We start from the raw sequence: 12,291 nt of genomic DNA, 5'->3' as shown, positions 1-12,291 counted from the left end.
AGTAGGTGAAGCTCCTACCAATGACACTGACCAATGGCAGTATTAAGGTGTTTAGCAGCTGGTAAGTTTTCCTGAAATTTCGCCCAGGCAAGCTTTTACAAACCAACAAAACAAATTTGAAACCAACTTCTTTTTGGCCAGAATTGGATCTATATGACGTCACACACATTCATTCTTCGATTTCATGGGAAGTGTGCAGTGGGCCTTTGCTCTCTATAAATTACTAAATATTTTTGTACAATTGCAGTCAGATTACTGATCAACTCATCAAAAGGTAATCACATTACTAATCACATTACTTCTAAGTTACTTTTTAAAACACTTTTGACAGTTTTTTTTTTGTAGCTTATTGAATTATGTCTATATAATGTCTATTTGTCCTCCAAGATCATTGTCAAACGAAAGTCACACACTCAGCACCACATGTTTCTCCCTAAAGCCCAATGTATACTTCAACTCTAGGTGTCTGCGTACAGGACGTGTGATGTAACATCATCAGCAGAATGCTGAAAGGCAAAATTTTTCTAACCGTAGATACCCTAAACAGTCTGCGCATGAACCTGTAATTATTTGCACTAATAAGTGGGCCCACAAGATAATTCATTGCTTAAAAGTAATGTTCTTATAAGTAATTAACTCATTAAGTAATTCAAATCGTAATCTGATTCCTAGAATTTCAAATATACAAAATAAGTAACAAATCTCTTTGATTATAAAATAATTCAATTATTGTAACTAATTGCTTTGTTATCAGATTACACCCAACACTCTCCATTAAGTATTTAGATTTTATTCATTTTACTTTTGCATTGAAACAGACCCTTTTTGTACTCTATATATTTAAGTAAAGAGAGATCAAAGACTTTGCATCATTCTACCATAACTGTATTAGACATTCTTATCTGCAGGCCTTTTTTGTGCAAGAGCAGTCTTAAAATGACTCAAGGTCACTGAGCAGATGTCGTGCATCCTCTCTAGTCTTTGATCTCTTAATGAAAATGTAGAAATGGGTTGAGCACTGCTCAGGGTTCGAGTGTCATGATCATGTTTTGGAAACTTTGATGCTGATCCAACACCATTCAACCTTTCAGATATAAAAGTGTTTGTGTCTGTACCATGGTGCTTTAGACTGTTCTGTAGACTTTGACTCTTTAGACTACTGATTTTTTCTTATGGCAGCTGAACTGCTCCAGCACTGCGCAATGAAGCTGGTGCATCTCGGAGAGGCTACAATGGATTTTCTGATAAACGGGGACCATAACGACACTGAAGGGGCCCCATGCGAGTGGGTGTGGGGCCACAGTAACACTCATGCTGCTGTTACTGTGCCTGCTGCTGGCAATAAGTGTTATTAAGCATTTATAACATGTGAGGTAAAAATGGCTCACTATTTGGCAAGAGATTCTCTATTTTTATTCATGTTGTTATAACTACATATCAGTGATTTATAATGCATTTAAAAGGGCTTATTTGCTATTAATTAACTCGTTTATAAACACTTCTCAAGGGGAAAATTACTATAGGGTGTTTTCACAATTTTGAATCAGCTTTAAGCTGTTTTGTAACTTGTTTAATAGTGTTCTGTTCTGTAAAGTAAAAAAAATAGAAAGAATTAAAAATATGTATTGTTAAAAATAAAAAAGGCATTTGGACACTTACTGGTTATCAAACATTATTGAAACATGTCAATAATGAATGTGCTTAACTACAAATGTGGTTTCTCTGCTACAACGCCTGTGACACTAGTTAAGTGGTTCAGAAAAGTGAGTTTAAAAAGTTAGCTTTGACAAAAGCTCCAGTATCGTTTGAGCTGATATCACTTGGTTTGATATTTTGTTACAGTATCTAATGCAGTACATCCAGACATTTGAAGAGACTTCAGTATCTGAAATACTTTTTATGGCCAAAGTATAAAAGAAAATAATTGTTTAAAAAACTCTGCGGACCTGCTGGCGAGTCCGTGAGGAGGTGCTGTATGACAAGCCGTTCTAACACTTAAAACACTGAAGTCGCTGGATGCACAAGTTAGGTACATGTGGTATCATTTGAAAGCGTAGAATCTGATTTTTTCAGAGAACCCACCACTTTTGCATTCAACATTTTGTTACGTTGTAGACATGAAAAAAAAAAATGATATAAATGTCCATCACATAACACTTAAATAGACAAGTCATATATCAAATGAAAGCTCTCATTCTCAAGGAGACTGTACAGTTTATTTGGTTGCCATAATACCACAGTTTAAATTATCTTCAAATATATCACAAAGTGAAATTTTATTTCAGTAAGGCATATAATGCAATCATCTCTTGTCTGTGCTGACCACTGATCTGTAAGACCCAAATAGCCTCAAACGTTATATCAAATCTTACCTTGGGTTATTAGCTTTAAAATGATTTAACGAAATTACTTCTTTGCTTGTTTGTTAGCTTGCTTGGGTGAATAATCCAATGTTGTGTAAAAAAATAATTTACAACAAAATATGAAGTATAAAAAGTTTGAGAAACAAATCATCAGCAAAAGAAAGACTTGTTGTCTATGAGTTAAAATGCATTAGAGCACCACCTACCAGGGCTGGACTGGTAATCTGGCATACCGGGCATTTTCCCAGTGGGCCGGCACAGTTTGGGGCCGATCAGTGGCGGACTGGCCATCGGGAGAACCGATAAGCAAAAATTAGCCGCTGCATAATGCAGAACGGACCACATAACACCACCGCGATATGCTGAAAAGGACAGCGAACATCCCCCCCTCAACAACTTTTGGCACACTCACCCCCCGGATGTAAAATCCCGGGCCGATTTCTCTTCCCAGTCCAGCCCTGCCACCTACATTTCAGATACAGTGGAATAAAAGAATGTTATGGTATTAACTATTGCAATCATTTCTTAAAAGTTAGGGGGTTATCTGTAAAAAGAGAGCATTTTTATGAAATCAGTCCTCTGTATGTGTGAACAGGGAGCTTTTAAATTTGAGTGTGAAAGATTTCAAGCGGCGTCCCAAAAATTCTGCAGAGTATGAGAGGATAAAATAGTTTTAGAAGTATATCATGTGACTTTTAAGATACTGTCGTTAATGCATGCCATGCCATGCCTCATCTGTGTATCATGTACTGAAGAGATCTCTGTACACCTCACGGTTTGGCAGTAAACTGGGTCTGCAGTGTATCGGGATGCTTGAACAGGGAATTATATTTAACTCAAACATTACACTAATGCTTTTTATAAGATGAAAGAATGGTACTTGTTCTAAATGTGAAGTCGGGTAATAATTTTTCTTTTTTCCATTTAATTTTGATTTATCTGATCTATATCTTTCATTTGATACATCAGCTCTAACAGGTCCAGGGCTTCAGAAGACTCACATCTGGATGATCTGTCTCATCTGACGGATGCTCGGGGACAGGTGGACATCCTAAACCTATTGCTCTGCATTTTGGTGGACGTCTCCAACAGACTGTTTCTCGGGGTCCCTCTCAACGGTCAGTCCTGCAACACATTTTCACAAACATGTTAAACAATGCACTATTTTTCCATTTCCTAGAGGGTTCACTAAAGTTGGACACACTTAGCAGAATGTGGGTTTGTCATACACTGATTCTTCAGATATGGGAAAAAATAAATTTAATCTCAGTTTTTATCTTTTAATATTAAATTAATGTGAAATCGATATATTTGTAGACAAAGTTCTCAGCTAAATGCCTGTGACACCATGTAAGGGAACAGGTTTTTATAAAAATGTTTTTTTCCTACCTAAAATTGACAGATATTCACTTCATTACTACCATCTTACTGTCATTTGTGTCAACTCTGTCAGACAATCTAAAAATATAATATTTTAATTTGATCCATCTAACAAGAGTGTAAATTCTTTAAAGGGATAGTTCACCCAAAAATGAAAATGTCCTCATCATTTACTCACCCTCATGCCATCCCAGATGTGTATGACTTTCGTTCTTCAACAGAACACAGACGAACATTTTTAGAAGAATATCTCAGCTCTGTAGGTGTCAGGATCTGGGTTGTTTCTCTCTCACTACACACACTCATTCACACACTCATCTCACTCACACACCAGCACACACACACTTACATGTTTGCACTCTGGCATCACCTGTTGATCATCTCAATCAGTGCTCGCGCTGATTTGCAGTGACACCTGTTTCTAGTCTTGTCTGATTACTCTGTCTACTTCTGGTGTTTGCGCTCTCTGTTCTGTGTCGGATTATTGTGTGTGTTACGCGTTGTGTAATGCTCTCTCATCTGTCAGCAGTTACTCACCATGTCTTGTCATGTGTAGCTGCGCTCGTCTTAGTGTATCCTGTTATCTGCTGTGGTGAGTTTCTACAAGGCTTACTCTGCTCAAGCTACTTTCTACAAGGACCAGTACCTTCTGTTCGAGTGAACTTTCTGCTCCACGTTTCCACTCCTGACAAGTATCCTCTGTGTAGCTGTCTTCCTGGGGAGCATCATTTGAGTTCCAGTTCTGTGTTATCCACTACAGACTTCCTTTGTTGTTGACCATTAAAGACTTTGATTTGAGTTACCTTTTGCATTTGGATCCTTTTGTTGCACTCTGACAGAATAATCCGACCAAGGATGGATCCAGCAGAGGAGGAATCGTTTTTCTCTGCGGTAAGGATTCAAGGAGCTATGCTGGGTCGACACGAGGAGGAATTATCCGCTGCCAGACATGCGGTGGAGAGTTTGGTTGCACAGGTGAATGATTTATCTGCTCGTCTTCTCCATGTGCACCAGCAGTCACCAGCAGTTCAGAGTCGCCCTTCTCCTCCAGAACCTCGTGTGAACAATCCCCCCATGTTATGCCGGTGAGTCGACTGAGTGTCGAGCCTTTTTGACTCAGTGTGAGGTGGTGTTTTCCCTGCAACCACAGACTTACGCAAGTGATTGCGCCCGTATCGCCTTTGTGATTTCGTTACTGATTGGGCGTGCGCGTGAGTGGGGAACCTCCGCTTGGGAAGCAGGGACACCCTACTGCAGTCGTTTTGATCTCTTTAAGGAGGAGATGATTAAGGTCTTCGACCAGTCTGTTTTTGGTCGTGAGGCTTCACGTCTTCTGACCACCATTCATCAGGGCAGAAGAACTGCAGCCGATTTCGCCATTGAATTTCGCACCCTGTCCATCACATGCGAGTGGAGTGAGCCTGCCTTGGTTGCTCGTTTCCTGGAGGGTCTGAATGTTGATTTGAAGGAGGAGATTTATGCTCGCGGTTCACCTGACCAGCTCGACCAACTGATAGAGCTGGCGATTCGTCTTGACAAGTGCTTTGAGCAATGGCGACGTGTTCGAGCAAACTCCGCTACACCTAGTGAGCCATCTACTTCCACTGCTTCCAGACCAGACCCTGAGCCCATGCAGTTGGGTAGCATTCGCCTCCAGGCTGAAGAGAAACAACGTCGCATCTCCAACAGACTGTGTCTTTACTGCGGCGCGGCTGGCCACTTTGCCGCTTCATGTCCGTTAAAAGCCAGAGCTCGCCAGTAGACCGAGGAGTACTGGCGAGCGCTACTGTGACGTCCTCTCCATCCAAGTCCCGCACCATCCTGCCCGCGGTTCTTCGTTGGGCTGGTTCTACTGTTTCATGTTCCGCACTAATCGATTCAGGGGCTGAAGGGAATTTTATTGATGAGAAATGGGCTCGGGAACATAACATCCCTCTAGTGGACTTGAACAATAGTACCACCGTCTTCGCCCTAGATGGTAGTATTTTGTCTGAGATTCACCGTGTCTCCTGTCCGGTGAGTCTAGTTATCTCTGGAAACCACCAAGAGACTATTTCTTTTCTCATTTTTCAGTCTTCCTATACCCCCATTGTGTTAGGATATCCCTGGCTAGTCCAACATAACCCTCATATTGACTGGGTCAAGAATACCATGTTGTCTTGGAGTCTTTCATGTCATGTAAATTGTTTAGTTTCTGCTATTCCTGTGGTTTCTTCTGTTGCTGTGTTTCAGGAGGAGCCTGGAGATCTGTCTGGAGTCCCGGAGGTGTACCACGATTTGCAAGCGGTTTTCAGCCGCTACCGGGCCGTTTCCTTACCGCCTCACCGCCCTTACGATTGTAGCATTGATCTCCTTCCTGGCACCACGCCACCCCGCGGTAGATTATATTCTCTCTCTGCGCCCGAACGGGAGGCTCTAGAAAGATACCTCTCCGAGTCACTTGACGCTGGGATTATTGTCCCGTCCTCCTCTCCTGCCGGTGCTGGGTTCTTCTTTGTGAAGAAGGATGGCTCGTTACATCCCTGCATTGATTATCGGGGGCTGAACGACATAACAGTCAAGAATCGTTACCCCTTGCCGCTTATGTCGTCGGCTTTCGAAATCTTGCAGGGCGCAAAAGTCTTCACAAAGCTGGATCTACGTAATGCATACCATCTCGTTCGTATTAAGCGGGGAGATGAATGGAAGAACGCTTTTAACACCCCTATTGGTCACTTTGAATACCGCGTTCTTCCTTTCGGTCTGGTCAATGCTCCCGCTGTATTCCAGGCGTTAGTCAACGACGTCTTGCGAGACATGTTAAATGTCTTTGTGTTCGTTTATCTAGACGACATCCTCATTTTCTCACCCTCTCTCGAAGTACACATCCAACACGTTCGCCGAGTCTTACAACGACTACTCGAGAACCGCCTTTTTGTCAAGTCAGAGAAATGTGAATTTCATTCTCGATCGGTCACGTTCCTGGGTTCGGTGGTCTCTGCTGAGGGTATCAGCATGGATCCCGAGAAGGTGCGGGCGGTTCTCGATTGGCCTATTCCGGATTCTCGTGTTGCTCTCCAGCGGTTTTTGGGATTCGCTAACTTTTACAGACGATTTATTCGTAATTTTAGTCAAATCGCGGCCCCTCTGTCTGCTCTCACCTCGACCAAGTCTCATTTCGTTTGGTCTGAGGTGACGCAAGATGCATTCGATCGACTCAAGAGGTTGTTCACCTCCGCTCCCATTTTAGTCACTCCGGATCCTGAGAAACAATTTATAGTCGAGGTCGATGCCTCCGATGTTGGGGTGGGGGCTATTTTGTCACAGCGATCTTCTCTTGATGACAAGGTTCATCCGTGCGCCGCCTTTTCTCATCGTCTTTCGCCGGCTGAGTGCAATTATGATGTGGGTAATCGGGAGCATTTGGCGATTCGGTTAGCTCTGGGGGAATGGCGGCACTGGTTGGAGGGAGCCAGTGTTCCATTTATTGTTTGGACTGACCACCGGAACCTCGAATACATCCGTTCCGCCAGGAGACTTAATGCTCGTCAGGCCCGCTGGGCGTTATTTTTTGGTCGTTTTGACTTCTCGATCTCGTTTAGACCAGGTTCCAAGAACCTTAAACCCGATGCTCTCTCGCGGCAGTTCGGTTCTTCAGTGGAGGCTTCGACCAAGGAGGTTATTGTTCCCCAACACTGCGTGGTCGGAGCTGTCGTCTGGGGAGTCGAACAGGCCATAAAGAGGGCTCTTTCACACGTTGTCAGACCGCCTCGTGCCCCAGAGGGTACGTTATTTGTTCCCGAGACCACTCGTTCAGCCGTTCTCCAGTGGGGTCATGCCTCTAAATTAGTCGCGCATCCCGGTGTTAGGGGTACCTTGGCCGCTATTCGCCAGAGATTTTGGTGGCCCACTAGAGAACGTGACATTCGTCGGTTCGTAGCGTCGTGTCCTGTCTGCGCCCAGACAAAATCAGGCAACTCTCCTCCTGCTGGCCTTCTCAGACCACTTCCCATTCCGTCACGCCCATGGTCGCACATTGCTTTAGATTTCGTTACCGGTCTCCCGTCATCTGCCGGCAACACGGTTATTCTCACTGTGGTCGACTGTTTTTCTAAAGCAGCTCATTTCATTCCTCTTCCTAAACTACCGTCCGCTCGTGAGACCGCCCAAGTAATGGTTGATCACGTATTTAAGATCCATGGTCTTCCTTCGGACATTTTTTCTGACAGAGGGCCTCAGTTCGCTTCTCAGTTCTGGAGGGAATTCTGGTGACTGATTGGGGCATCCCCCAGTCTGTCATCAGGATTCCATCCTCAGACTAATGGGCAGGCCGAACGAACAAATCAGATTCTCGGACGCATGTTGCGCAGCTTGACTTCACAGAGCCCTGCCTCTTGGTGCGATCAGTTGTCCTGGGCTGAATACGCCCATAATTCTCTGCCGTCGTCCGCTACTGGGTTGTCCCCATTTGAGAGCTGTCTCGGTTACCAACCTCCACTTTTTACATCACAAGACTCTGAGACTTCCGTGCCTTCCGTACAGGCCCATATTCAAAGGTGCAAGCATACTTGGAGGAGAGTGAGATCGGCTTTATGTCGCACTAGAGCACGAACTTGTAGAGCTGCGAATCGTCGTCGGGTTAGAGCCCCTAGATACGTATGTGGGCAGAAGGTGTGGCTTTCCACTCAAGATCTACCTATACACGAGGGCTCACGTAAGCTTATGCCCCGTTTTGTCGGTCCCTTTGCTATTGTGAAGGTCCTTAGTCCGGCAGCTGTCAAGCTAAGATTATCTCATCAGTTACGCCGGGTACACCCTGTATTTCATGTGTCTCGTATTAAGCCTATCATTCGTAATGCTCTCTCATCTGTCAGCAGTTACTCACCACGTCTTGTCATGTGTAGCTGCGCTCGTCTTAGTGTATCCTGTTATCTGCTGTGGTGAGTTTCTACAAGGCTTACTCTGCTCAAGCTACTTTCTACAAGGACCAGTACCTTCTGTTCGAGTGAACTTTCTGCTCCACGTTTCCACTCCTGACAAGTATCCTCTGTGTAGCTGTCTTCCTGGGGAGCATCATTTGAGTTCCAGTTCTGTGTTATCCACTACAGACTTCCTTTGTTGTTGACCATTAAAGACTTTGATTTGAGTTATCTTTTGCATTTGGATCCTTTTGTTGCACTCTGACAGTAGGTCCTTACAATACAAGTGGATGGGGATCAGACATTTTTAGCTCCAAAGATCCCATAAAAGAAACACAGAAGTAATCCATATGACTCCAGTGGTTTAATCCAGGGGCAGACTGGCCATCAGGAGAACCGGTATGGGGCTGAATGGGCCGCGATATGCAGAACAGGCCACAAAATGCCACCGCGATATGCTGAACGGGACAGCGACAACAACCCGCCAAATCAACAACTTTTGGGCCAGTTTCTATGTAAAATCCCAGGCTGATTTCTCTTCCCAGTCCGCCCCTGGTGAAATCCATATTATCAGAATTGTGGGTAAGAGAAACAGGGAGTGGGTGAGGGGTTAGGGTAAGGGTTGGGTTAAGGGTTAGGGGTAAGGTCAACAGTGTAACTATAAATGTAATTAAATGCCGATATTTGAATTGTATGTACAATGCAACAGCATGTGCATTAAATGCTTAAATACACAGAAGTCAAAGACACCAATATAAAGTGGGACCGTCCCATGCATTTACTGCAGTAAATCAATATGAAAGTCATCCAGTTCCATGGTATTACCATATGAAACCATCACCGTACAACGCCACTGTCTCAGTAACTCTTTGCATTATTTATCCCTTTGTTAAGGGTTTATAAAGTGTTTCAATAATGACTAACTAGTCATTTACAAATGCATTAATTGGAAAACATAAAGTGGAATAAATACAAAAAGAGAAATGTTTAAGAATTTTCAAGCAATGACGTTTATAGCGACTACGATTGTGAAGCTCCATAAAGGTCCATGTGAAATCTTCGGAATCTATGCAATAGCTTTGTGTGAGGAACAGACTGAAATTCAAGTCATTATTCACTGATAATCTTCCACTCAGAAAGATTTTGAGTTCATTTCAAGTCATTATTCACTGATAATCTTCCACTCAGAAAGATTTTCAGTTCATTTCAAGTCATTATTCACTGATAATCTTCCTCTCAGAAAGATTTTCAGTTCATTTCAAGTCATTATTCACTGATAATCTTCCTCTCAGAAAGATTTTCAGTTCATTTCAAGTCATTATTCACTGATAATCTTCCTCTCAGAAAGATTTTCAGTTCATTTCAAGTCATTATTCACTGATAATCTTGCTCTCAGAAAGATTTTCAGTTCATTTCAAGTCATTATTCACTGATAATCTTCCTCTCAGAAAGATTTTCAGTTCATTTCAAGTCATTATTCACTGATAATCTTCCTCTCAGAAAGATTTTCAGTTCATTTCATGTCATTATTCACTGATAATCTTCCTATCAGAAAAATTTTCAGTTCATTTCAAGTCATTATTCACTGATAATCTTCCACTCAGAAAGATTTTCAGTTCAATTAAAATGTAAATTTCAGTCTGTTCCTCACACAAAGCTATACTATACTTCAGAAAACGTGTAAGACAGCGCATGTGTCATCTGGACAACGTTTATGGTAATATTATGCAGATTTGTTTTTGTGTCATTTTTGGAGCTTGACAGCCGTGGCCAGCATGAACTGTTCTTGCTATTCTTCAAAGTGTCTCCTTTTGTGTTCCACGGGAACATCACACTTGAATGACACAAGGGTGGGAAAATAATGACAGAAGTTTTATTTTTGGGTAAATAAGTAGTCAAACTTTCTCTTTTAATTGAAGCATTTTAAAATAGATGAAAAAATAGATGACCCAAAATAAGCCACTTGCCTCATCAAAATAACTGAAAATATGAAGAAAAAAATGTCATCTGTGGTGGATTTATCAGCATAGAAATCATAGCAAGCAGTTAATGAACAGTTTTGTTAATTATATTTACAGATCTGCTTCTGAGTCAAAACCCGGCATCATCAAATCTGTTTTAATGCATCATATCAAACAATAATTGAGTGAATGGGCAGTGGTGGCTCAGCGGTTAAGGCTCAAGCCCCAGCACCACCAAGACACCACTGTTGGGCCCTTGAGCAAGGCCCTTGAACCCATCTGCTCCAGGGGTGCCGTATCATGGCTGACCCTGCACTCTGACCCCAGCTTAGCTGGGATATGTGAAAAATAAATAATTTCACCATGTATATGCAGAGAGGTATGTATAATGTGTGACAATTGATCAATTTATTTATTATTATTATATTATTTATTGAAGACTTGGAAACAATTGAGAAATGTACTTTTTACCTCTAGTAATGTTTTCCTATTGTCTGGATTAGCCATGCAGTTCAATGTAGTAATAATACATAGTTGTTGAAAAGTTCTTCATTCACAGAATGTGACATCCACAACAGGCAATTAGGCAAAAATGTGTGATGCAGCAGTTTCCTTCAGGTTCAAAGCACATATTTCATTTTTTTCGGGCCACATGAAGTGGTGTAGTTCCACAAATTTACTGTGATAAACCCTTTGTCCTTTAATTTCATGAAAAATTATCAGAACGAAATTTTTTAAATAAAGTTTTCACTCTGGAACAAATGAAAGTTTTCAGTTATGTTTAGTACCTGTTTGCCACCACTGGCATCAAAAAGTAAAATAAGTAGTTTACACAAAGACAATGAAAACATTTTGCACAGTTTAAAGAATCCCATGTTATTTTAATATGATTAGTATTTATTGTACTCAATCTTATGCTATTTTGGCTGAATCTGTGGTAACCATGACATTTCTAATGGGGGAAATATAAAAAGTGGTAACCAGCAACTGTTACCTTAAAGGGATAGTTCACCCAAAAATGTTAATTCTCTCATCATTTTCTCACTCTCATGCCATCCCAAATGTGGATGACTTTCTTCTGCAGAACACAAACAAAGATATTAGAAGAATTTTTCAGCTTTGTAGGTCCATATAGTGCAAGTGAAGGGTGACCAGAACTTTGAAGCTCCAAAATCCACATAAAGGCAACATAAAAGCACTCCAGATGACTCTGGTGGTTATATCCTTTTATTCTGCAGTGATATGAAACTTGTGGGCGAGAAAACCTTTTTACTTCACTTTCACTTTCTCCATCTTTTGTTTTCTTCATGCATATCGCCACCTACTGGGCAGAGAGGAGAATGTATGATAAACAATTACTTGAATATTGATATGTTTCTCACCCACACATCATATCGTGTCTGAACACATGATCTCTTTATGTACGTTAAAGGGATAGATGATCCAAAAATAAAAATTCTCTCATCATTTACTCACCAACATGCCATCCCAGATGTGCTTGACTTTTTTTCTTCTGCTGAACACAAATGAAGATTTTTAGAAATATATTTCAGCTCAGTATATTTTCTGAAGCGATATGATAGGTGTGGGTGAGAAACAGATCAATATTGTATTTTTTCCCCTTTAAATCTCCACTTTCAAACAGCCCTCCTAAGCTCTCTTCTTCTTTTTTTGGTGAATCACATTCTT

The sequence above is a fragment of the Xyrauchen texanus genome, chromosome 29, assembly GCF_025860055.1.
Source record: "Xyrauchen texanus isolate HMW12.3.18 chromosome 29, RBS_HiC_50CHRs, whole genome shotgun sequence".
NCBI lineage: Eukaryota > Metazoa > Chordata > Actinopteri > Cypriniformes > Catostomidae > Xyrauchen > Xyrauchen texanus.
The sequence above is the reverse complement of the archived record's forward strand: the minus strand, read 5'-3'. Positions refer to the sequence as shown.